Source organism: Canis lupus, chromosome 23 (genome assembly GCF_048164855.1).
Source record: "Canis lupus baileyi chromosome 23, mCanLup2.hap1, whole genome shotgun sequence".
Taxonomy (NCBI): domain Eukaryota; kingdom Metazoa; phylum Chordata; class Mammalia; order Carnivora; family Canidae; genus Canis; species Canis lupus.
In genome coordinates, this window is record NC_132860.1 from 18,999,665 (window position 1) to 19,026,862 (window position 27,198).

The 27,198-nt window shown below is 49.0% G+C and overlaps 2 long non-coding RNA genes across 3 annotated transcripts in view; both read right to left on the minus strand.

The window, feature by feature from the left end:
* Positions 1–27,198, minus strand: part of LOC140614841 (uncharacterized) — a 52,304-nt gene that overhangs the window by 5,551 nt on the left and 19,555 nt on the right. The window contains exon 2 of the long non-coding RNA XR_012015600.1: positions 11,067–11,143. This is a non-coding gene — a long non-coding RNA (uncharacterized lncRNA). The remainder of the gene's footprint in view (positions 1–11,066; positions 11,144–27,198) is intronic.
* On the minus strand, positions 1,726–5,276 carry LOC140615406 (uncharacterized). 2 transcript variants are annotated; one of them, XR_012016068.1, is made up of 4 exons: positions 5,172–5,276; positions 2,925–3,049; positions 2,449–2,626; positions 1,726–1,985 (listed from the first exon to the last, which is right to left on the minus strand). It is a non-coding gene; the product is annotated as an uncharacterized lncRNA (long non-coding RNA). The 2 variants fall into 2 exon arrangements; XR_012016067.1 differs by having other exon boundaries at positions 1,726–2,626.

Below are 27,198 nucleotides of genomic sequence, written 5' to 3' on the forward strand. Positions count from 1 at the left end.
AACTTCCCGCAAGAGCTGCTCTGGGACATGGTGCCTCCTTTGGATCTCTATTCTCCAGGGGCATGGGACACCTGCTCCCAGGGGTACAGCACCTGGTGGCTGCCTCAAGTGCAGTGTCTTTGAAAAAGGTCACCACATCCCTCTGCTCCCCCCGTTCCTGTCTGACCAAAGAGCCAGCTTGGAGATCCTGAGCCTGGCATTAGGGCACTGGAGATGACCTCCTCAGCCAGAATTCAGCCTTTGTTCTGGGCCCCCCCCTGGCAGGTGGGCTTCTGGCCTCTGCTCACACACCTCCTGTGGTTGGGAATTCACTCCCTCCTGAGGTGGCCTCTCTGGCTTTTGGAAACCTTTCCTGGGATACTCCCCTACTTTTCACAGAGGACTCTGAAAATGAGGCTCATCCCCTGCGTCCCTCGCACCTGCTTTTCTTCTGGCTGCATAGCAACCCTACAGCACGACTTCTGGGGCCCTCCCTGCCGGCGTCCTGCCTCCTGGTGCTCTGGGGTCCTCCAGAGTCCCCCATGGACTGTGCCCCCACACCCCACTTGAGCATTCCCATGGGTGCAGCCCAGATGGAGGTGGAGTTGGACCCTCCCCACAAGGCCTGGTTCTGGGGTGGCTGTCTGCTAATTGTGGACCCAACTCCCCAGGCCTGGGGAAGCCTGTGGGCCTTGGGTTCCCTTTGTCTCACTTAAGAAAGGAGTCACCAAGCAGTGGCTCAGAGGAAGAACAATAAGCCTTTATTGCGGCTGCCCTTCTCCATAAATGCTCAACCCGCTGGCCAGTGGGAGAGGCCGAGCTGGCAAATTAAAAGTCTCTAAACTTTCTTTATGTCTCCTTGGACACTCCAGCGACTTTAACACTGAATAGGCTGGCCTGCCTCAGAGACAAAGAGGCAGCCTGGGGTTAAGGAGGATCAGCAGGTGTGGTCCCTTCCCAGCCAATGGATGATGGCTGGGTGGGGTGGGGGTGGGGCCTGGGGGGCTCTGAGACCCTGAAGGCCTCTTGGGGCCAGACCCTGCTTCCCTGCTTCCCGACAGCCTTCACTGCTGTGGATGGTAGACACTGAATCCCCACTGGCCGTCTCTGTGGTCCAACCTCAAGGAAAGTATAGGCCGGACCCCTAGAGAGTTTTAGCTTCCCACCTACCTGCCCCACCCTCACTGTGTCCTGAGGCTAGTGTACCCCCAGAAGGGGTTGTGGGCCAGGTCTGGTTCTGCCACAGGGGAGGCCCTCCCACAGCTCCCACCAAAGACTTTGGCTCAGAGTCTCTGAGCTCTGACACCAGCTGAGAGGCAGCAGGTCCAAATTAACAGTCCTGTTAACACCTGTAGTTCCCACATTATTAAACTCTCTTCACTCCCCAAATTGCCAGGGTTTCCTCCTATGTACCAGCATGGTGCTGGGTCATGCCATCTTTCCAGTAACAGCTTAGTCATAGGCACCTGGGAGAGCCCCATTCTCCTGCAAACAAGTGCCAAGATTTGCAGAATAGAGATTACCTTTGTGGGAGGGTACTGACTGGGAGGAGGCACAAAGGAGCCTTCTGGAACACTGGAAATCTAGGCTTTGGGCTGGGTGTTGGTTACACGGGTATAAGCATGTGTAAAAAAATCATTGAGTTACACCCTTTGCTGTATGTAAAGGTAAAATTGTAGTGATAGCAAACAAACATAGGCTCATCCTTTAAGGGCCTCAGTTTTTTTTTTTTGGGGGGGGGTGAAACTTTATTTTTTTGAAGTGTCCAAGCTAAGGGCATCAGCTTGGATCCCAGCTCTACCACTCCCCAGCTGAAGGACCAACAGGACACCTTACCCGATGTTAGGGCTTAGTCTCTTTGTCTGTAAACAGGGAGATGATCACCTGCCTCTTTCCCACTGGCCCTCGAGCTCCATGAGAACAGGGGCCACAGAGAATGTTCCAGTAGACAGCAAAGACTTCCCTCTGTGACTCTCTGGGCTCCACTCAAGGACCGTTTTAAGAAACTGCCAATAGAGGAAGACCCTCCTCAAGTGTTGGCCAGGGCTGTTGGTCTGAGGGAAGCCGTGGCTCCCTAGGAAGCATCTTACCTTGTTTTACCAACTTCCTGGTTATAATGTGATTTTTGGTGAGGCCCTGTGTGCCTCTAGCTGCTCTTCCATAAGGGGCTTGGGGTCGCCTGGCTCTCCCATGGAAAGGAGGACCAGAACAGGGGTGCTGAGGCTAAAATGGGGCCTGGACTCTGGAAATTAGGAGCAGGAGTCCTAAGAGGTGTTGGAGCAGCTGGCTTTGGCTTGGAGAGGGGCCGGAGTGGGGTTTGCTCTTCTGGGCAGGAAGGGAAGCTCTCCAGAAAGAGCGGAGGCCCAGTGATGAAGCCCTGACTCCAACTGGCTCTCTGGGAGAGGAGGGGACCTGGAGTCTCAGTCGGGGATGGTGGGGAGGTGACCCTGCCCCTGCCCACCGGATTACCCCATCTCTCTTGGGCCCCCACCAGGCCGGATGTTCCAAGCTGTTTTGGGAGGAAGGGTCCCTTCTCTCCATCACTCTATCTGATCTTCTGCTAGGCTAGTTCTTGGCAATTTCTTGCTCTGTTTCTTTAATCCCTGATTCTTCTCAAGCGCAGAGGGAATAGGAAAAAGCTGAAGGCCTGTTGAGGGGGAGTGGGGGGGAGGGGTGAAAAGAGGTGAAGGAAGTGGCTCCAGCCCCAGGCACCCAGCCTCCATACAGGGTGGCGATAGCAAGGGCCCCCGAGGGTCTGGACCAGGGCAGAGACTGCTTCTTCCTTGACCTCCCAAGGACTGGCCGGGTCAGTGTGAGTGGCCGGGGGGGGCGGGGGGCGATCCTGCTGGGCTGCAGTCATTTTTATAGGTGAAGACCAGAGGGCCAGGGTGCACAGCACCAAAGGCAAAAGCCAGACCATGGGGTAGAAGATACAGTCAACTCACTGCTGCTCAGCAAACTCCAGGACGCAGAGCTGGGACTCAGGTAAGGCTCGGGCCATGGCTCAGACACAGTCTAGGCCGGTGTCGAGGGTCCCCAGGCCCCAGAATGGCAGCTTCCCCACTGCATGCTGCAGGGGGTGGGGGAGAAGAGGGCTGTGTGGGTCCCAGTGAACCAGCTGGCCAGTGCTCCCCTCTGTGGCTTGCCCTGGAACCCCCCTCAGGCCTCAGAAGCCCTCCTGCTTCTAGGGGAGGCTGTGGGGGACTTTGACATAGGGCAGGCTCTGGAGAACAGCGTCCGTGTGGTGTCTGCAACTTCTTAGAGGAAAAACCTATTGAGAAGCTCAAATCATGGCAGTAATTAGGCCACTTATTTTGCAAAAGTCCAAATTAAATGGAAAATTTGGTGCTAATGAAAATGTTTCATTTTCCCCTTTTATTAAATCTAGCTCTGTGCCTTCTAAGAGTTCGGGAATAGCCAGCCCCTGATGGCTTTCTCACAGCCAGTTCATATCCTCCGATTGTAGAGTTGCTGAGATAGAACACGCTCCCAGGGCCTCTAGTTACTGGCTCAATTGAAAAATGTCCTTCATAAGGTAGCAGCATTAACCCACCCCTAGCCACCCACTCCTCCAGCCGTCCCCCAACCTCCACCCCCACCGCTCCTGGCCTTCTGCTTGCCACCGCCAGCTGGGCTGTGAGGGCCCCAAGGACCCCAGGCCCCAGGGGGCCGGGCCAGTGTGCTCCTTAAAGCTGGGCCTGCTCCCTCTGGAGCCCAGGAAAATCCAAGCTCAGCATCTTCTTCCAAGAGCCCTGTGGCCCTACCTACCACTGCAGGGTGCCTGCATCCTGACCACAGTTCTGGAAAGTGTTGCCAGGCCTGAGATTCTGATCAGACCTGTGCTTTGATCCACCACTTACCAAAGAGAGGGCTCAGGCAACTTGATTTGCCTTGCTGGGCTTCAGTTTACAGCCCAACGGTAAATTGGGGGTGCTGCTACTATCTGCCTTGTAGAATGTTGTGAGAGTGAACAGGGAAGAGATATTGCAGAGCACCTGACAGGGGCATGGGTAGAGCACAACTCTCTGGAGCCTGGTGCCTCCTGGAAGCACTCTCCCTGGCTAGGGTTAGTTAGGACACGGGTTCGATCACTCCCTTCCCTGGGATTTCCTCTGGCAGGTTTGACTGGGGTGAGAAGAGACACCCCCACACCAGGCTGGATATTAGAGCAGGAGTAGCCCACTCTTATCCCTACCAGCAGAATGCCTGGCCCTGGGCACCTGGCCCTCAGGGATGGGGAAGTTGGGGGGTGAGTGTAGTAGGTGGGAAGGTCATCTCACACAGATAGACAGACAGACAGACAGACAGACATGTACTGGCTCAGCCTCAGCCCTCCTCAGTGGGACTGTCAAGGACTCGTCAATGGGTCCCAAGGAAACTTATGCCTTGAAGTGCAGGCCTCACTTAAACCTACAATTCAAAGCAACTCTTGATTGGTCTCTCCACAAAAATTTGTCAGAAGCCTAGGGGCACCTGGGTGGCTCAGTTGGTTAGGCATCTGCCTTCTGCTAAGGTCATGATCCCAGGGTCCTGGGATTGAGCCCGGTATGGTCGGTTGGGCTCTGTGCTCAGCAGGGAGTCTGCTGCTCCCTCCCCCTCCCCTCCCCACCCCCCACCCCCCACCCCCGTTTGTGCATTCTCTCTCTCTCTCTAAAGTAATAAATAAAATCTTAAAAAAAGAAAAAAAAAAGGAAAAAAGAAAGGCAGCAGCAGAGCCTAGAGTGTACCCAGCACCCGGTTAGAGGACTGGACTAGAGGACGCGGAGTAGAGGTGCAGAGCAAACTGTCATAACATAAGGAGCCCATGTCTCTCAGACTCCCATGAGCACCCCAACCCAGATACCCGATACCCAGATGAGAAATGTGGCTGCACTTTGACTCTTTCTTCCTTATACCCCAATGTATAGTCTCCACTTGTTGATCAGCTTCCGACTGACTGTTCCCTGCTCCCTGCCCCACACAGCTTCCTTATGCCCCTCACCAGAATTATAGTCACAATCCTCCCTCTCACAGGCCCCAGAGGGATCCTTCTAAAATGGACATTCGAACTCCTTGCCCTCTGCTTCAACCACTGTGAAGCTCCCATTACATTCAGGATAAGATACAACTCCGTAGTCCACATGTTGTGCCCCACCCTCACCTCCCAGCCTCTTTCTGGCCACGTCCCCCTTCATCAGACCCTCCACTCCTACCGGACAGCTAGCAGGTTCTCAAATGGACAGCAGTCTCTCATGCTTTGAGTGATGCCGGTTGTTTTTGCTCCCTTAGGATTTCTTCTCATTCTGAGAATGGAATCCTCTCTTGTGAGGAAACAGGTCTATGTGGTTGGAATGAAGCTGGTTGGTGACCTAAGTTGGTGATCTAAGATAATAATACCCCATCCTTTTAGGCTCGGTGGTTAATTCAAGAATGGGAACATCACCCAAACAGGTCCTATTAAGAGTCTTCTCTGGGAGTATTGGCTGGCACTTATGAAAGAGACCATCTCCTAATGATATTACTGTGCTGAAAGGAAGTGAGTCCCGGGCTCTTGAGGACCATCTGATTCCCTATGTAGGGAAAGCCTATCTGAAAGATGTGGAGAGAAGTAGTCTGAAAATCTATTAAGTGCCTGGATCCAGCCATGCCTGAACTCACTCACCTGGTTTTCAGTTATGTAAATATAAATCTTGTGTGTTTGCCTAGTTTGAATCTTAACTAAGACAATAGCTGAATTGCTTCACACTCTGTTTAAACTGTCAGCAGGTCTCACCTCCCTTATCATATTGGAAAATAAGACTACTAATTTCAAGACTCATCTCAAATATCAACTTCTTTAAGAAGTCTCTTTTCCCGGGACCCCTGGGTGGCTCAGCAGTTGAGCATCTGCCTTGGCTCAGGGCATGATCCTGGGGTCCTGGGATCGAGTCCCATATCGGGCTCCCTGCATGGAGCCTGCATCTCCCTCTGCCTGTGTCTCTGCCTCTCTCTGTGTGTGTCTCTCATGAATAAATAAAATATTTTTAAAAATCTCTTTTCTTTAGTCTGATTGTGATGATACCCCTTCTTCGTGCTCCCATAGTTACTTCATCCTGTGTCACAAGGACCCATCACACAACCAAACGCGGTCCTTTAGATGACAGGATCCATGCATAATCCACCTCTATATTCCTTTTGCCCAGCGTATGATTAGATACAAGGGAGACATGCAGATACCATGCAGAATATAGATCTTTTTAATAGAAAAAGAACAGGCAAAGAACCAATATTGTTTAGGGATGTACATATAAGTAACAAAACAGTAAGAAAAAATAAGAAAATTATCTTCCTAAAAGTCAGGATGGCAGTTGCCGCTGTGGAGCAGAAAGAGAATGCAGATGGAGAGGAGTGCACAGATTTCTGAGATTCTGGAAATACACTGTTTATAAATTTGAGTGATGGTACATAGATGTTTACTTCATTGTATTTCTTTACATTCTGTGTAAAATATGTATACTTTTTTATACATATAGTATAATTCACTACAACAACAAAAAAGTGAGATATTTTTGGACCTAACTTTTTTTATTGTTTTCTAATTTTATTGAACTGGAGTCATAGAACATGTGTCATTAATTATATCAGATTTCTAATATCTGTTAAGACGTCCTTTGTGGCTTATTATATGGTCAATCTTGTTAATGTTCCATGTGTACTTAAAAAAAAGTATACTCTTTATTGGATATGGGGTTTTACATACATACATTAAGGAGGAGTTAATTGTGTAGTTTGATCACAAGTATTCGGCTGTATATGTTCTTATTAATCATTTGTTCCATCAGTTTCTGAAGGAGCAGTGTTAAAATTTCCCATGATGATTGTAGGTTTATCAGTTTCTCCCACATTTTACTATATAATTTTGTTTAATATATTGTTCATTTTTCCCTCAAAATTCTGTCATTTTAATAGTTACGTCATTAAAAACAATCAGGTTCAGTATCACTGTAGATTCCTATTGAATTGTTTCTCTTATCAGTAAATATTCACCTTTTTACAATCTCTGGGTGCCTGGGTGGTTCAGTCACTTAAGCATCTGCCTTCAGCTCAGGTTGTGATCCCAGAATCCTGGGATGGAGCCTCATGTTAGGCTTCCTGCTCAGCAGGGAGCCTGCTTCTCCCTCTCCCTCAGCCCCTCCTCCTGCTTGTGCTGTCCTGCACTCTCTCTTTCTCAAATAAATAAATAAAATCTTAAAAAAAAAAAAACTCAAAAAAATTTTTGCCTTAAAATCTCTTTCACTTCTGTTACATTATAATATATAATTATATTACATATATAATATAGAATTATATGTGTAATATAATTATTATAATCTTATAACATTATACTATTACTATATCTCCTTAGTTAGTATTTATATGTTCTCCTATCCTTTTACTATCAAGTTTTCTGCACTGTTATGTTTTAGTTGTTATATCTCTTATAAACAACTTATAACTGGAATTTAAAAATCTCAGACTATCTGGCAATAAGTGAGCTTAATCCATTGAAATGAATTGTGATTACTGATAAACTTGGTGTTTTTTATACCATCTTGTAAAAATTTCACCATGTATTTTTTTCTTTGTTTCTTTTCCTTTCCTGCTTTCAACTGAATTTACTGAGTTCTTTTTATTACCTTTTTTTTTTTCCTCTATAGTCGTTTGGATGTTACACTTTTTTTTTAAGTCTAAATATAATTAATATCTTTAATTGCCTCCTACAATACAAAGATCTTTAAATGTTTTAACTCCAGTACCTGCTCCCATCTCCGTGTTATTGTTATAAAGTACTTTAGTTCTACTCTGTTCTTTTTTTTTTTAAGATTTTATTTATTTGACAGAGAGAGAGCACGAGAGAGCACAAGTGGGGGGGTAGGGACAGAGGGACAGGGAGAAGCAGGCTCCCCACTGAGCAGGGAGCTGGACACTGGGCAATCCCAGGATGCTAGGATCATGATCTGAGCCAAAGGCAGACGCTTAACTGCCTGAGCCACCCAGGCACCCCATTTCTATGCTGTTTTTAACTCCTCTCAGAGGCTAATCTTTATTTTTTGTAGGTGATGCTTGTTTAGATTAGCCAACCATGTTTTCTACTATATTTGCTCATCATTACTACTTTTTGGTCTTGATTTCCTTCTAAGGTACAATCTTTATTTGTTAGTTCAGAGAAGATTGTGAGTATAAACTCTCTGACTTTTCCTGACGTGTTTTATTTTGTCTTGATTCAGGGTGAATTATACATTGCTGGTTATTTTTCTTTTAGTACTTTAAAGATGTCCTTCCATTGTCTTCTGAAATCAATCTGGCTGCTGAGAAATCAGCTGTGAGCCCAACTGTTGTTCTTTTCCAGAGATTCTGCTGTCTCTTGTCCTCTAGTTGCTTTTCTCTTTCATTTAGCATTTTAAAGTTTCCTGATATTGTATCTAGGGGTAGATATGTGTTATTTGTCCTTCTCAGGACATAAGGGGTCAGTTTGGGGACTCATCTCTTTCTTCAGCCATGGAAAATTCTTAACCATTTTCTTTTCTCATATGGCCTCACCATTCTTTCTGCTTTTTTCTCTGAGACCTATCAGGAATCTTTAGATGATCTTATTTGTCCTGTTTCTCCCTCATGGTGCCTCATTTCCCCATGTAGTTGGTAACTTTTCTGTGCTTATCTTTAGAAGGGGTTTTGTTTCTCTTGGAATCTCTTGTGTCATAGTTGTCAAAATATTCCTCCTAAGCAGTTTCATGGTTCCTGTTTCTGGCCCCCCAGACCCATTTATTCTCTTAGCTCATGGATCTTACACCCCACAGGCAGTATGCACTGGGGACTTCATACCTGCTTCCGTTTTATTCCCAAGTCTTTACCTTCTCATGGGCTCTTTCCCCCTCTCATCCACCACCCCAGGCATATAATATGCTTGCTTGCTGCTTCCTCAGCTTGTGAGTTCAGTTTTTTTTCTACTTCCATTTTCATATAGATGGCAGCGTTTCAGTGCTTCCAGCCATTTACAAGGGACTTAGTTCCAGCTCTGTGCTTTTCATGGGCAAGAGGCTAAATCTCCTGTCCCTGCTTGGGTGTTAAAACCCTACGACCACCACCATGGGACACTACAACATCACTTCCTGCTTACTGTCCTAGCAATAAATACATTCTTTCTCATCCTGGAGACCTTTCTTTTTTCTTTGCTTTGCTTTTCCTTCTTTCCTTCTTTCTTTTTCATGTGATGCTGTATTGAGCATCCCTATCCGTTCAGTAATCTTCATTTAGAAGTTGAGTTTCACCTATTTTAAATATTCATACTATGGGTATCATTATTAATTTTTGTAGTCAACACTGAATTGAATTTTCCAACACACGCTTATTATTTCTTGTGGCCATCCATGGTTTCTACACCCCATTTGCTTTTACTTTGTGTCCACTTTTCTTCTTACTAGGGGACATATTTATTTCAGTAAGAGGCTATAGTCTTTGCATGTCTATAAGAAGTTTTATTTTGTCAAGGCGCCTGGGTAGCTCAGTCGGTTACATGTCTTGATTTTGACTCAGGTCATGATCTCAGGGTTGTGAGATGGAGCCCGATGTCAGGCTCTGCACTGGGGGTGGAGTCTGCTTAAGAGTCTCTCTCCCTCTCTGCCCCTCCCCCTCTAAAAGTTTTATTTTGCCTGCACTTTCAGATAAGGTTAGCAGGGCATAAATTTTTAGATCGATTGTCATTTTTCCTCAGCACCTTGAAGATATTATTTCATTTTCCTCTGGCATCCACTATTGCTGAAGAGAATCCTGCTTTGGTCTAGCTGGATTTTTGTCATGATCTGTTTCTACTTTCTAGTAGCTTTTAAATGATCTCTTGACCCTTGATGTTCTGAAGTTGCACTATGATGTATCTGGATGTGGATCTATTTTTATTTTTCCAATTCAGTACAATGAGCAGATTTTTAAATCTGAAAACTCTTAGCTTTCTTCAATTTTGGAAAATTCTTGACAATTACACTTAAATATTGCTTTTCTACTATTGCTTTCATTTTCTTCATATGTTGCTTTTATTAGACACACGTTGGAGCTCTTCAATCTAACTTCCATGTTTCTCCATTGTTATATATATATATATATTTTTTTTTTTAACTCTATCACTTTCTGATGCATTTTCGGTGAATTTCTCCAGTTCTAACTTCCAATTCAATCCTCTGGTTCTCTCTTTAACTATGCCCAGTATCGCATTTATTTTGTCTATTGGAACTTTTAATATCAGTGACTCTATCTTTCATTTCCTAGATTTCTAATTGGTTCATTTTCATATCCACTTGTAATTTGTACTTGTTTTTATTATATATATATATATATATATATATATATATATATATATAGTTTTCTTTTATTAAGAGTTTATCTCCTTGAACTTCTAAATGTACTTACAGATACTTCTGTCTAGTGAATTTTATCTAGAGTGAATTTCTGTTCAGATTATGGATTTTTTTTCTGGTAATAAATCTCTTCATATATCTTGGAATATTGATTCATAGATTCACTTTAAGTGGGGATTTCTTTTTGTCTTTCCCTTTCTCTTCCTCCTCCTTTTCTCCCTCTCTCTCCCTATCCATGTTTACCCATTCTTATCCCAAACCAACTCTTATAATAGTAGTTTGCATGGGTGTAATGGTGTGTCCCAAACATAATCACAGAGTCAGCCAGTCATCTGGCCTTCATTCCTGACCACAACGCTGCTTCCTACCCCTAAAGGACCATTTGCATCCCCTTAACCTACAAGGGTTGAACTGTCAACTGCATTGCTTGATGCCAGACCCAGAACCCAGCAAAATTATGGCTTTGGTTCCATTTACCATTTTAGATTTCTATTCCATTTCTGGTTCATGGAGATGTTAATCTTATTTTTGAAACTGCCGATGAACTTTTGGGTTTCTTTCTATAAGATTTATAGTCATTGCTCCTTGTATAGGCCAAATTTGGCAATCAAATCATTCTGAAGTTGACAACCCCTCCACCTCAATTGAGAAAATCTGGATAAAGAGAGTGATGGGCCCAGCTATGTCATGGGGTCTAGGATGTACAATGCAATGACTGCTCCCGTTGTATTACATGCTTACCTTGTGGAGAACGTGGTACCAGATACCTGGACTGAGAACCTCATTATGGCCACATGGGACAGAAAGAGGTGTTCTTTCTGTCAAAACAAAAAGAAAAAAGAAAGAAAGAATAAAAGAAAAAGAAAAAAAACAGTTCTCCAAAGATGGGAGATGAAATAATGTGCTAAGCAGAACACAATCATCGCTACTACAATCCACCCTGGGAGCCCTTCTCAGGGTATGGAGCACCTGGAGAGCTTAGACTTACCTTTATGCTTTCACCTCAACACTTCCAGTGCCCAGCAGAGGGCTGAGTGCAAAGCAGGACCCCACTGATGTTAGTGCAGCACAGGAGAGAACCAAGCTGGGAAAGCCCTCCTTCCCCCAGGCTCTTCTCTGAGAATGGCAGGGCCTGAGAAGCAGGGAAGCAGGCTTGGTCAGTGTAGGATGTTCCTTCATTTGAGACATTGGCTTTATTCTTCCTCAAGCCCCAGAAGTATGTAAGTGGGCAAAGAGGCCCATAGCTCCAAAATTAAGAGAAGTCTGGTACTGAGCTGGCATTCAGATGCCATCTTGCCATCATGGGGGGAACAATCATTTGCTTAAACCCTAGCCTTAGTAACCAGCCCAGAGTCATGGGATGTTGGGCAGTTGGTCATTCCCCCCAGGGGCTCTGGCAGGAGGACAAGTGGCCATGCGCCTTGGCTAGCCAAGGCACAGACCCAGTCTCCCACAGGAGAGCTCCAGCCTGGGGTAGGAGCGAGGTCAGCTGGGGATGGGTGGGTTCCTAGGCAGGGCTGCTGGGTCAGCTTCTACCCTGCACCCCCAGGCCCCCATTTCCAGGCCTGCTCAGCACTGCCACTGCTGCAGTCACAGTTAATGGCATCTTTCATTTCATTTAGAGCTTGATTTGTTTACAAACTAATAAATATGATTTATAAAATGTGCCCGTGGTTTGCTAATTACTGCACATATGGCGTTTTCATTTTGTAAAACTGGCATTTGCATTCTTTGTAGATTATGACTTTGTGTCCCCAGTGCTAATTAGTCTGATTAGGCAGCTAACTTCCCCGTTACTGGGCTGAGAGGCCGAAGGCTGTGGTGCTTGGGGCGATGGGGCTGGGGCTCTGGCCAGCTTTGGGGGAGGAGCCAAGGAGGTCCCAAGACTTTGCTGAGGACCCTGGAATGTCAAGCAGCCCATGTTGTGTCCTTCTCCAAATCCAATTAAGCACAGTGCGTTAGCACAAATTTCTTAATAAGGCCTAATCTTCCCACCAAATGTACAATTTCTGAATTGTCACAGAGCTGGGTCAGCTTGCAGGGAAGGGAGAGGCTGGAAGGGCCTTGAGCGGGACAATGAAGGGACTGCAGCCAGACTCTTCCAGTGGCCAGTGAGGACACAGGGTGAGGCTTGCTGAAAGCCAAGACCTTGGGTGGCCAAAGGAGATCCTTGGGCACTGAGCCAACATATGAACCTCAGGTGGGTCCTCCAAGAGGTCTAGTCCACGGGATACATCCTCAGACTCCAGGAAGACCTTGGAGACAATGTTTTTGGGTCTACCTAGAGGAGTGGGTGTAGGCTGAACAGCAGGACCCAATGCTTGGGAGAAGGTCCCAGCTGAGGGAATGGGCCCAGGTCAGGAGCAGAGGCAGCCATGTCTGAGGATGAGGGCTTCCCTGAGTCTCTGGGATGTGTAATCCCTGAGGTGCTTATAAGATAAAAAGGAGAGGGATCCCTGGGTGGCGCAGCGGTTTGGCGCCTGCCTTTGGCCCAGAGCACGATCCTGGAGACCCGGGATCGAATCCCACATCGGGCCCCCGGTGCATGGAGCCTGCTTCTCCCTCTGCCTGTGTCTCTGCCTCTCTCTCTCTCTCTCTGTGACTATCATGAATAAATAAATAAAAATCTATATAAAAAAAAAAAAAAAAAAAAAAAAAAAAAAAAGATAAAAAGGAGAAGAGAGAGCCCATTACAAATAGTGGACATGGGATCTCTCACCAACCTTGGTAAGCTTGGGCAGGCATCAGACTTGTGTTAGAAAACATTAAAAGTGTGCCATTGCTTGCATCCTGAGTGTCACAGAGGGCTCTGTGCTTGCTTCATCACCCCCAAGGGAGTATAAATTGTGGCACATGTCTTTGGAGTGCTTGTGCCAGAGCTAGTTATATTTTAAGCAGTGCTTTGAGAAGGGTCCTCTCACCCCAATTGGTCAATGTGCAGTGGAGAAGTTGCAATGGATGTGCAGTAGAATCAGAGCCTGTGGGCTCCAGGTGAGGCCAGGCAAAGGCTTTATGGAGACTCTATGGACACTCAATAGAGGCAATCCTGGACCCCAGACCCCCACCTCTCTCTCTTTTCCCTCCCACCAAATGTTTGGAAAGGTCACACATGGTCCAAACTCCTTCCTCTCCTGGAACCCATGGCTGGCTCTTCCATCTGTTGTGGCTCAGGAGCTGAATAAGTGGCATCTCACTGCTACCCCAGCTCCCCGTACTTTTCCTGTCACTACACTTAACATTGGGTTGACATGATTTTCCTGTCTTCTTACAGACCCCTGAGCAACTGGAGGGTAAAATTGTGGTAACTTTACTTCCTGCCCTAGCCACAGTGCAGCTGAACTGCTGGGTGGATGGAAGGATGGATTTCTATAGGTTCTGGAATCCATCTCCTCCCTTCCAGGCTTTCTTCCTGCTTGATCCTGGGACCTGATGGTGCCAGTACAGAAGGATGGTGTAGGGGTAAGAGTAACATTTACATGGCCTACTTCTTTGTCTCTTGGGGCAGGAAGCCCTATAGACTCAGCAAGAGGGGAGCTGGGGTCCTGGGATTACCTTCCTCATGAGCCTTCCTCATGGAGTCAGGAACCTGGCAAGGAGCCTCAGACCTGCGCTTGGAAGTCTGAGACATTCTAAGGGGAGAGTCCTGACCTTGAAAGATCTGGTCCTGGAGGACCCTGGAAGGATCACTCCCACCGCCCAACATCTGAGTTTCCTTTTTCTCTTTTCAACAATAGCGATTAAATAGTCATTTCCTTCCTCCCTGAACAATATAATGATTCAAAGAAGTAATTGTAGACAAGGAAGGACCAGTGTGTACATGAGTGCATGTGTGTGCATGTTTACATGAATGTGTATATGCATGGTGGGGAGGAAAGCGAAGGTGGATGAGCTCAGGCAAGGCCGGTGTGGTGGCTTCCAGGAGAGTCGCGCTTTGCTCAGTGGTCCAGTTCTCCAAAGACTCAATACTCTGAGGGGTGGGCCCAAGCCCCCTCTTCCTCTCCCACTTTGACGTGAGGGAGGTGCTCTAAGAGGATTGCTTTGTCCCATCCATTTGAATTTCATAACCAGCATCCTGGTGTAGGGATATGATTCTTTCTCTTTCTTCAAAAATCTTAATGCATTCTGCTTTAAAATTTTTTTGAAGTAATAAAGGGATTTTCACAGGCAACAAATGAGTCTCTGGACAGACTTAATCTGAGGCCAAAAGCCAGAGACGGGGATTTACCTCCCATAACGGCTCCTTTCAAGTGAGACAAAGCGGAAGCCTGACTTCCACTCCTGAAGGGGATCCACAGAGAGGCAGGAAGGAGCGCCCCAGAAACCCCTGCTTCAGGCCTAGAAGCCTTGTTTTTGAGCACACCCAGGCCAGCAGCTCCAGGAACCCCACTTTAACCAGCTGCAGGGAGCTACCTTGGCCATAGACTGCCTGCCTCACCTACCTCAGAGGTCTGTTCCATGTGCCCCAATCTGTTCTGATCCTGGCTGCATGGCCACAGTCAAAGCCTGGAAGGACACTGAGGCTGAAAGCCATGGCATGGACATTGAGGGCACATGGAAGAGGGCCAGAAACCATAGGCCCAGCTCAGACCTTCTCCCCAGGCTCCAGACCTGCACATATAAAGGTCTGGATGTCTCATAATGCCTCTGACTCATTGCGTCCACACCTAGACTCATCCCCAACACCCAGGCCTGCTCTACCTCCTGTGTTCACCATCCTCAAGATCGTGTCACCTTCTCCCTGACCAGGGCACGGAGCCGACTCGCATTCTGGAAGAGAGTGGCATAGGAGATGCTCATTCCCCAGAGACTCTTCAGCTTCAGAGAGGGGCCAATTGGTGTACTTAACCTGACCAGAAGTCAATGCCCAGCCCCCTCTGGGGACCAGGCTAATGGGAGCCTTTACCACAGAGAGTTCCAGGAATAGGATGATGAAGGGTCCACAGACAGCCCCCAGGGGACCAGGCTTTCCTCTGTCCTTCCCATTCTCTTCAAGGCCTTCCCGGAGGGACTGAAAGTGAATCTTTCATGATTTGAGTACACATCACTTTGTGTATTTGCTTTGGCCTTCTGCTCTTTAGATTCCATCCGATGGGCTGGGGTAACAACGCATACTTTGGGGCAAAGTATCCAGTACCTACTGTGTTCAGCACACGTACACACCACGTTGTGCACAGGGGACCACACCACGACCCCAAACATGTAGACATCTAGCCACGCATGTAGCTGAGCAATTGTATGTCTATGGGTCCTACTTTGAGGCCCAGGGATAAAAGGGTATGATACAGGCCAATCAGTGAACGAAACTCCCAAATTTCTGGGTAAAACCCTGAGCTGGAAGAAAAAGAGGGAAGGAAATGATGGTACCTCTTTCATGAACTGGGGCCACAGTAACTGATGTTGACCGCATACCTGTGGGTCATAGGCACATAATCCTCTGAGGTTAGTTCAGAGCTCCTGCCATGGGAGGTAGAAGGTGCCCTGAGGGCATCTCCCATGTCTCAGGTCACCTCTCTGTCTTTGGGACAGCTACTATAATGTGGGAAAAGAACTCACTAGGTCAGACCTGGGTCTAAGACCCCTCTTATAGGCTGTGTGACCTTAAGCAAGTCACTTAACTTCTCTGGGCATCAATGTCCCCATCTATTAGATAGGGATAATGAAACCTGCCTATCTATTGCTAGGAATGAGATGAATCAATGACAGTGAAAGTTCTTCAAAGCTGTGAAACCTTGTATATTTTTGAGGGGTTATTAATATGTTCTTCTGCCTCCCAAGCTGGCCTTCCCTGAGGAGATGATGCAATGTTTTTGAACATGGAGCAAATTCCTAAACTGTGCCCTCCCCCTCTCCAGTATTTCTGCCTTGGATTGTCAAAAATGGTAATCTTCTCTCAGGCCTGAAATTATGAGCCTGCTTTATTGGTCAAAGGCCATAATAATTTGAGCTCTTATTTTATAAACTCATTTCTGCACAGTGATATCCTGATAGGAGCAGGAATAATAAATCACAAACATGTCCCCCAAGATTGCATTGTAAATGTCAAACTAGACAGGAAATTGTAATTAAAGAAAGGAAATTGCTACAAAGAAGCACTTGATTTTAAAATGAGCCAAGCATAGAATTTTCTAAGCATTTAATTATAGTCCAATTTCAACTGACTTGGCTTTTGCAGTCATATTTCTTATTATAACTCTTCTACATAATAACCCAATCTCCCTGCTCACATAGGTCCGGCCCGTCGAAGGGTAAGGACAGTGCATAAGTACAGGGATTAGGAACTTTATAGGGATGGTAATCACCGTGGAGGCTGCAGTGATGGACACAGGTGTCAGCTTTTAAATCAGCCACAGTTGAATTTCCAGCCAACAAGGGAGCAACCTAACACCTGTGAGGAAGCGGATTTGGCCTGGCTTCAGCTCCATGAGAAATCTGTCCAGGGCCTTGCTTCTGTCAGAAGAGAGGCCCAGGCTTCCATGTTCTGTTCCTCACAGCACCCTCCCTAATTTTTTATGGGAACAGCCCCCACACAACCCACCCACCTATGGGTCACGCTTTACCCAGGGTGCACCTCTGACTGGGCACGGGCGCAACATCCACATCTCGTACCTGGGCGCTGGGGGCTTTGTATGTTTATCCAACCAGATGTCCGGTGTCCTGAGGCTCGAGAGGTGAGAGAGCAGAGTGGCTGAGAATGTAGGACATGCTGCCAGACAAGCCTGGGTTCAGATCCAGTTCTGTCACTTACCGGGAGTTGGACTAAGTCACATAACCTCCCTAGCCTCCATTTGCTCATTTGTAAAATGGGCATCATGATAGTCTCCATCCTGTCTGGTACCTGGTTAGCAATCATACATGGAAGCGATTATAATGGTCATTATGGCCTGAGTCTGTGTTGTGCCAAAGAGGAAGATGGGGAAACTGATGGGCTATCTTGATTAATGTGGGCAGCCCGAGTAGATGGGGCTGAGCCAATGCAATCAGTGGTGGATGTGGGGCGTGGAAGTGGTGAGCAGTGAGCAGGGGCACTTTGTTGCCACCCTACGTAGTAAGGAGGAATGATCAAACCATGTCAAGAAGTCTTTGTTGGGACACCTGGGTGGCTCAGCGGTTGAGCGTTTGCCTTTGGCCCAGGGTGTGGTCTTGGGGTCCCAGGATCGAGTCCCACATCGGGTTCCCCGCATGGAGCCTGCTTCTCCCTCTGCCTGTCTATCTCTCATGAAAAATAAATAAAATCTTAAAAAAAAAAAAAAAAAAAGTCCTTGCAGGCCCAGAAATCATCCTCAAAGTAATCTGCCCATAGGATCTTCTTGTCTCTCCATAAGTTCATAGGGCCCAGAAATTGGTTGGCTACTGGTTCATGAGGGCTGCTGTTCTCAGCTGGGATTCCCTTTGCCCTCCTGCAGGCTTAGCTTATCCCACAGGAGACAGGAAGAACCAGGAGATCCTTCAGAACCAGGAGATCCTTCTTTCTGAAGTCTTTCTCTCTCTTCAGATAATTCAGCTAGGTTGTGGGCAGAAGGGCGAATGAAGTCTGACACCAGTAGAACAGAGCAAGGCCCCAAGAAAGGCCCGAAGACTGCCATCTCAGTGGAAATGTTGCCCAAGGAGGTACTGTGAATGAGGGCCCCGCAGGTCTGCTGGTCTGGTTGTGTGATTTTGCACTGCACAAGCTCCAGGGAAGGCTATTTACAAAGACCACAATATGAATGCCCCATCTCAAATTGTGCAGTGTACAACCTCTAGATCCGAACATAATGAAGCTAGTCTCTGGGCTCTAAGATGGAGCTAGATTGATAGAGAGATGAGAGTCAGATTAAAGAGAGGTGCAGAGCAGTTTGCAGATGAGGACTTGAAATGGAGCGAAGAGTCAAAGGCCCTAGGAGGGGAGCAGAAACCAGAGGAGCAAAGTCCCAGAGAACTGCAGAGGCCTGTCTGCAGGGAAGGCCAGGCTGATGACACTTCTCCCCTGGTTACCTCTGCTCCATGCGGTTTGCCTCAGCCCAGTCTCCCAGGCGGCAGGGAAGCATGGCATCCGACAGAAATGCTGAGTCGGACACTAGCCACCCCCCCCCCCCGCCCCCGCCCCAACAGAAAATCCTCATCGCTAGAAGTAATGAGTCAAATGCAGGATCACCCACACATAGGGCAGCGTGTGTGGTCAGTGACATAGGACCAACTTTCCGGGCTGTGACCATCCAGGAGCACTGGCTCTACCTGTGAGAACTGGCTTCCCCCGAAGAAGCACTGCCTTGGAGGGCCACAGGGAGAGCGCATTGGAGTTTTATAGGTGCCTCTGGGGAAATCCATCCAGAGGAGATGGAACAACCTAAGCCAAGATGCAGAAGGGTAAAGATGTTTTTAATTCATTAAAAAAATATTTATTTCACCTGCCGTGTGCCAGGCACTACTCCAGGCACTAGGTGTGCGCCAATGGACAAAGCAGATAATAATCCTTGTTCTCGTGAAGTTTCCATTCCAGTGGAGGAGAAGATTAATAAATAACCATAATAAATGCATTATGCAATAGGTCAGCAGGCCATTAAGTGCTACATAGAAAAATAAGGCAGAGGAGCACCTGGTGACACAGTCAGTCAAGCGACTGACTCTTGGTTTCGGCTCAGTTTATCATCTCAGGGTCGTGAGATGGAGCCCAGCGTCCAGCTCTGTGCTCAGGGTGGAGTTTGCTTGAGTTTCTCTCTCCCTCTCCCCTGCTCTCTCTCTCTCTCTCTCTCTCAAATAAATAAATCTTTTTTATAAACAAATACATAAATAAATAGAGCAGGGAAGAGAAATAGCATTGTGGAGGACTTGCAATTTTAAATAGAATGCTCAGGGACCTTCCTGGGAAGGTGAGATATTTGAGCCAAGACATGAAAGAGGTGAAGGAGCAAGACAAGCAGACAGACTGAAGAGCATTCTAAGCAGCAGGAAGAGGCAGTGCAAAAGCCCTGAGGTCTGGCATGTTCCAGGAACAGCCACGAAGGCACTGTGGAGTGAGGAGGGGGACGCAGAGGGGGCAGAGAAGTAAGGACGCTAGGTTACCGAGGGCCTTGGGGAGAATCGTAAGGACTTCAACATGATCAAGGTCTTTCTGACTACATCTTTGAGAACAGGTTGAAAGGGGTCAAGGGCCGAAGTGGACATGGTCTGGGGTCAAATCTTGGCTTGGTCCTCCTACTGGCTGTGTAACTCAGGCAAATGACTTCACTTTTCTACACCTCAGTTTCTCAAATGCTACCCAGGGGTTGATAACAGTGTCAACTTCATAGGATTGTTACGAGGCCAAAAATAGCTACTTCACCTAAAATGGTTAAGGAAGTACCGGGCTTGTAGCAAGTGCTGCGTGACTGTCAGCCACCAGGGTTTCAAAGGGAATACAGACAGATCACATCTCCATCTCATAAAGCTCACCTGGGCCGGTGTGAGGAGGTGGGATGTGGGGGCAAGCCTGTAGGCTGGGACAGTGGCTTTTGCTATAGTCCCCGGGAGAGGTCCCGATGGCCTGCACTGAGGGGTCTAGGCGAGGCCTGGAGGACCATTAGTCAGAACTGGGAGGGTTTGAGAGAGAGGTAAGAGGGAAACGTGGTGATGGTCAGAGGGGGGATGTAGAGGGAGTCAGGCCTTCCTCATCACTGCTGGGGGCCCTGCAGCAGCCTTCTAATCACCCCACTGCTGAAGCCCCATTGCTCAGTCCCCTCTGCTCCCAGCGGGGTCTATTCAGGCAGGCCTCTCCCTCCCCTGCCTGAGCTGCCTGTCCCACTGCACCCCTAGCCTGACAGGGTCCAGTCCAGTTTCCTTGGGCTGCTTGCTAAGGCCCTTTCCCCTCTGACCCAGGCTGGCTCCATTGCTCACTGCCTCTCCAAGCCCCTCTGTGCTCTTTCTACACCTCTGGCCCTGCATCCTTTTGCTGGATCCTCTGGTTCAGCACCAACCGCCCCCCCCCCCCCACACACACACCCCTGCACATCCCCACCCTACCACCTCCCCACACCTCGGAGCCAGCTCCCCAGGAGCCAGATTCCTTGCCAGAGACTCAAGTCTGCCTCCTGGCGGCCACAGGCCCCTCAACAGGGCAGTGGCTCCTGTGCATCTCTGCTTCAGTAAAGGGCTCTCTGGCCAGCATGGCTTCATGAGTGATTGTTGACCTGTGCCCGGTGTCCTCAGTGGCTGCATCTTGGAGGGAGCATGCCCCTGCCCCCCAGCACCTCTAGCTGGCCCAGCCAGGGCCCATTTGTAAAGGAGGCAGATGTGTGCTCAGGACTCTACCATCAGGCCCCATGCCTGGTCACCTTTCGCTCAGGGAAACCCCAAAGGTTTCTCCTGGGGAGACAGAGGTTCAGGAAAGGCCCTCAAACTTCCAGTTCCTTAATAGGCAACTTGAGGCCCTCTGGAGGCAGCCAAGCCAACCAGCAGAGGCAGCCAGCCTCACCGGCCCCAGGACACCTGGAAGCCGTTCTTTCCTGCAGAGAGAAAGGGTCCTCCAGCCGCCAGACTCTGCTGTGACTCCACCTCATTCTGGCCAAGACACAAAACCATATCCAAATGTCTCCTCCTGGCCTCCAAGCTTCCCTGCCACGCCACCATTGCCCATGGAGAACTCTGTGGCCCGGCCCTGCCCTACTGCTCCTCCTACCCCAGCAGGTTAACCTCCTTGCCCTGCTCACTCCTGTCCTCCACCTTCCTAGCCATCTCCTGCACCCTTTCCAGGGAGCAAGGCTCCCTGAATCCCTTCACCCATCTCTGCCTCCCTCACCTCTTTGCTCCAGAAGCCACCACGTTTGATAACCTCCATCACTGAAAGCCCCCTAGGCCAAGAGCACCTCATGCTCCAAACGCCAGCCCTGCTTGCCTGAGGCCTTCCACAGATGCCTATCAGGCGCCCTCCAGGCCATGAGCCCTCCAGGAACAGGGCCCACCAGTCTTTGCCTTCTCTGTGTCCCCTCATGGGACCTAACCTAGTGGGAGCCGGAAGTAGGTACCCTGATCCACACCCACAGTGGTCCCCTGGGGCCCCAAGCCCAAGCCCAGGGCTTGCCAGAGAGGAACCAACCTGGTGGGGGCTTCAGGCAGCAGAGGCTGATGACAGAGGATTCAGAGGGCCCAGTGGAAGCCCCTCGTGGTACCTCAGCAGGGAGCCCCAAGCCGCGTCTGAGGGAGAAGCGACGTCCATTAAGTCCATTAACTTTAACACTGAAATCAATGTTGCAGCCACCAGAAGTAATTAGCGTAATTCACATTTCAGATCAGGAGATTTCTGAAAACCAAGTTTAATTATGTTGAAAAATGACAACTTCATTTTCCCTCCCTGGATAGGTTCCCCTGATGGTCCCCATACTTTTCATTAAAAAGAGGACTGGTCGCAGGGTTTTTTGTTGTTGTTTTTTGGTGTGTGTGTGTGTGTGTGTGTTGTTGTTTTTTTTAATGCCATTAAGCAAAAACAGTACTTTGGCTATTTCAGAGCTAATAAATCAGCTTGGATGCCCACACAGAGTTCAGCTTTGAAAGGTTTCCTTCCTCTTAGCAGAGCAGGACATGTGGTGTTCGGCCTGAGACACTCCAGTTGGGGCTCTCAAGTGGCCAGAGTGGCTCTAAGAGATCATCAAACCCATTTTACAGATGAGTAAACTGAGGACCAGCCAAAAGTGGAGACCCATTCAAGGTCACCTTGTCATGCCCCAGGCCAGCTGCCAGGCATGCAGACATGGCCCCTGCCATCAAGGAGTCGGGGAGATAGAGATGTGGGCTGTCGCAGACCAGCCTGGGGAGTCAGGAAAGGTGGAGGTGACATCAGATCTGAGTTCTGAAGGTTCTAGGACTTAGCTGGAGGAAGAAGAGAAGGCTGCCATTCTAGGTGGAGGAGAAGATAACAACCAAGGCCAGGCAATGGGCAGGAGACTCAGGAGTCTCTCTGGACATAGGTAGAGGATGGGAAATGAGACCTGGGGACCCTCTTTCTCACCTCACTGTAATTCCCAATAAATTGAAGATGGCAGCCTGGAAGCTACTCTGACCACCGCCTCTGTCCACCAAAGCCCATTCCACTGACACATCATGCCCTGCTCCCACCCTCCCCTATTCACTGTTCCTGCCGCACTCAGCCCCCACCCCAAACACTGATCCTACCTCTCTGTCCCCACCCTCAGATCTGTCCCACCTCCACATTTTCGCCTGATCATCCTTATTTTCAGCTTCGCTCAACCCCAGCCTATGTAGCCTCTGGCCCCTCTGACAGATGCATCTGAACCTCCCCCACCCCATGACTTGGTCCCATGTGTTTGTTTAAGAGGCTGCCATGGTGCTAATTGCTGTGTTTATTCCTGCTCACCAAATGCGCTCTGTTTTGCAGGCATTTGCTTGAGTGGTTCTGGATGCCTGGTCTTGCTTGGTTTTCTTTTTTTTGCGGGGGGCCGGGGGGGGGGGAGTGTGGTGGTGCGGGAAGGAAAGAGAAGCATCCTTCTCAGCACTGCCTTTCTGGGACCACGGGCCAGAGCCAGTACCAGGGCCTGTCCCCTTGTCCACCTCCACCCCTCCTCTCCAGGGAAGGGGCCCTGGTCTCCCAGTTTGGCCTCCTGGGTCAGGAGAATTTAAGTTTGCTGTCGTGGTAGTGGGGGGGTGGGGGTGGGGAGGGGCGCGTGGGACTGGGGGTGCTGGGGCAGCATTTCCCTCCCTGGGAATCACGTCTGTTTTCCCAGCAACCCCCACGGCCAGAAAAAGCAAGTGTTAGCTCATTGGTTGTGCAGTCTGGCCTGGCCTGTTCTCTAAGTAAAGGAACAACCTAGATGAGAATGTTGTGCTTCACTAGATCTCAGAAGATGAGGCAATAAATGTGAGCCATCCCAGCCTCCAGGGATCCCCACGAGGGCTGCTCAGCCAGGCAGGCCCCCCTCGCTCCCAGCAGCCCCCTTCCTGTGCCAAGCCACACCATTGTGTGGGCTTGTAGGGGGGGTGGGGGAGCTGGGGGGGGTGGCTTCAAGCTGAAAGCCACCCCCCCCTCCCCTGGGCCCCACCAGCCAGGCCAGGGTCAATGGGATTAAAGGCTCAATTCACGCCAGTCAGTTCTCTGGTAACACGATTTCATTTAGAGGCAGGCAGGGAGGAGAATGGACGGAAACAGCTGGTGTATAAATTATAAAGTCTACTTTGTACTGAGTGAGCACACCTTTCCCCAGCCACATGACTAATTAATGTGGCGGGGAGTGGACTTGAAGTCAAATTGCCTTCCCCCCTCTCTCCTGGGGCTTGGTTAACAACAGGTCCCCGCAAAGCTGGGAGAAGGGAAGATTATGCAAAGCTATCATCATATGAAAATACCGTATTAACATACTGCCTGTGAGCTGTGTCCAATCAGTTCCCTCCCAGTGGCGTGTGTACGAAACAATTAGAATGGCATCTCTACCACGCTTCTTTAATACATTTTGGCATTAATATAATCAAGGAGCGGGGGCCTAGACATCTTGCAGGCACGGTTTTCTGTAACACCCCTGGGATGTTGGAGGGGGGTTGGTGGGATCCTAGGGGGCGGGGTGGGACGCGGCTGCGCTCCCCTGGACCAGAACCTCACAGGCATGGTTTTCCCGAGACGCCCTGAACTGTGCCAGCCACCCACAGCCTCCCCCTGCCTGCCTGGGAGCCAAGCTGCCTTCCCCTCGGGCAGGGGACCCAAGACCCCCATGGCCCCTCTACCGGCAACAGCAAGAAGTTTCAAAGTCAGAGGGATCCTTTAGAAACACGCTTCGCATCTTTCAATCATGGGCTGAAACCCCAGTGACTTCCCATCCTGCTTCCAGGAAAATGCAAACTCCTGAGCAAGGAGTTTAGGGCCAAGACCTACCCCCCCCACCAGAGACCCTCCCAGGCCGGCCTGGCGGCCGTTGTACTTGCCATTCGCTCTACCTGCTGTGGTTTTCCCTCTTGTCCTCAGAGAGGCCCACCCCGACCCACCCCAAATCAGCTCCACCCCAGTCACTGTCTGCCTCTTTGGTTTCTGTCCTCGGTCTTGTCCAGATGAAAAATCGTCTTGTGGATGGATTTGTTCCTTGCTATTTGCTGCTTCCTGCTGGAATGGAAGCACCTGAAGGCAGTGGCGTGGACACTGCGTTTCTTCCCAGTACTATAGTGGTAACTGGCACATGGTAGCTGCTTGGCAAATATCGTGTGGATGAATGAATGAATGCATGAATGAATGAATGAGTGGCTTGAATCCTAGCATCTAGAGGCTCCAGGGGAACCAGTGGACATGGTGGGAATCCTGGCTTTGTTGCCATCTCCCTCTGCGGCCTTGAGCAACTCGGCTTCATCTCATTCACCAAGCCTTCATTCAGCACCTGCTGGTTGCCCAATCTTGAAGAACTGGGAGAAGCAGGAACCAGATGTGGTTCTGCCCTGAGGGGCTTGAAGTCTAATTGGGAAACAAGTCTAGATATGAGAAAAGGCCGGCTCTCTGTCAGGATTTGAGCACAGGGGGTGCAGGGAGATGAGAATGTGGGGGTGAAAGACGTGGGGCCAGTTCTACTAATACTGCTGGTGTGTGACCTCAGACCAGTCATTGAACCTCTCTGCATGTCTTTTCCCCCCTCTGTAAGGCAGAGCATAGCCAAAGTCAGCTTGAGTCCCATTTTAGAGGTAGGCAAACTGAGGCCTAGAGTGGGCAAAGCCTTACCTAGGTCACAGGATGAGTTAGTGACAAAGGCAGGACCAGCACCCTAACCAGAACCTATGCTTCAGTGGGATGTCAGGCCCTCAGCTCCTTTTTGCCACCAGCCACCTGCATAGTTCCAGCTTCTCTGGGGGTCTAACTGGTACCTAGCCCTTATCCCGTAGCTCAGAGAAGGAACTGAGAACCTGAGTATGCTCCTCCTACCTCACAACAGGTGAGACCATAGCTGAGTGGCTGCATCTCCAGACCAGGAGCTCCTTGGGCCCTGCCGTGAGACATCTGGAAAGTGGCCTGCTGCTCCCCGGATTTTATATGAACACAGTCTTATTTTGTGGGAAAGAATCAGCACAAATAAGCCCAGCTCAGGCCCTTTCTCCCTTAACCTTCCCTGACACCCCTGGGAGTTGGCCCCAACGAACTCGTATCCATATTCAAAGTAACCAACAAGTGTTTAGTGAGAACCTGTCCTATTGGCTGGAGATGCCTCAGTCACAAAAACAGAGTTCTTCCCATGGATCCTACACTTAATGGGAGAAACACACACACTAGTACTACTATGTAACATTTGGATAATAAGTACAATAAATACATTTAGCAGGGGAGGAAGATAGTAACCAGGAGGGAGGGCTCATGGATAAGGGGCCGGAGGGTAGAGACCCAGATGTAGTGATAGATCATGGAATGAATGCACCTATCTGGGGAAAGCATTCTAGGCAGAGGAACAGAAAGCCCAATGGCCCTGAGCTATGAGGATGCTTGGCATATCTGGGGAACAGCAAGGAGTCTCATGCATGGGAATCGAATTATCTAGTAAGAGAATAGGAAGGAGACCAGGTTGGAGGGGTAAGTAGAGGGGCGAGGAGGCATGGGACTGATCATGTGATGTGAGGAGCCATTAGGGGATGGCATGATCTGGTGTATATTTTTCAAGGTTACTGGCTGCTGAGACAGAAATGGTCTGCAGGAGAGACCAGCAGGAAGAGGACTACTGCAATGATCCAGGCAAGGGATGATGGAGTTTTAGATTAGAACATCCATGGTGAGAAACAACTGAATTCTGCACATATTTTGAAGATAATGCATCCCATGAAGGCAATGCTTTTGAACCAGACACGGGGTCCAAGAGGCTGAGAGAAACTCTCATGGTCCTGAAGGCGAAGGTCTCCTTTGGAGAGAGAGAGGCTCCTTCTGGCCTGATGCCTGGGAAATGGGCCCTTGGATACTGTCCCCTCCAGCCTTCACCCACCCAAGGATGGTGGGACAGGGCCATGTTGTTGACTCGCCCTTGGCAAACAGAGACTAAGAGGCCTCTTCAGGATGCAAATCCAAATCTCCTGGGTCATGCTCTCTAGAGTCAGCCCATCTTCCCAAGGGCATAGTCAGTTCTCATTCTTCAAGCCTCTGCCCTTGTTCCCTCTAGGGTCCTTCTTGAACTCTCTTTTTAGGGGTACAGGGGCTGAGGGCTGCTTCCAGGTGGGGCTAGTGGTCTCCCAGAACTGAGGAGCATGTCTGGCCTCTTTCCTCTGAGCGGGGACATTCCCACAGATGCCAGATGTCCATTCCCTGGGCCTCAGGACATTTCCCTGCCCTCAGCTGGACACCTAACCCTGAGGCCCATTTTGCGGAGGAGACTGGGGCTCAGAGGAGTCAATAACTTGCCCAAGGATGCAGAGCTGAGTGAGAATTTGAAGCTGTCTGCTTCAGGCCCCATCAAGGCTGAGGACATTCCCATTCCCCCAACCCAACAGAGCTCCTGACAGCCTTCCCGTCACTTGGCCTCAGACTGGGAGCTCTCCAAGTACCATCACTGAATTTCTTCTTGAGACTCTCAGCACCCAGTGCAGAGCCTGGCCCAAAAGTTACATGGATACAAGCATAAGGCACTGCTCTAAGCATGTTGTCTGTATTAACTCACTTAATCCTCAAGACAGGGCAGCCCGGGTGGCTCAGTGATTTAGCGCCACCTTCGGCCCAGGGCCTGATCCTGGAGACCTGGGATCGAGTCCCACGTCAGGCTACCTGCATGGAGCCTGCTTCTCCCTCTGCCTGTGTCTCTGCCTCTCTCTCTCTCTCTCTCTCTCATGAATAAATAAATACAATGTTTAAAAAAAAATCCTCAAGACAGCACTATGAGGCAGATACCACTATGGTCCCCATTCTACACATGAGGAAGCTGAAGTCTGGAGAGGTTAAGTAATTTGTTCAAAGACACAGATC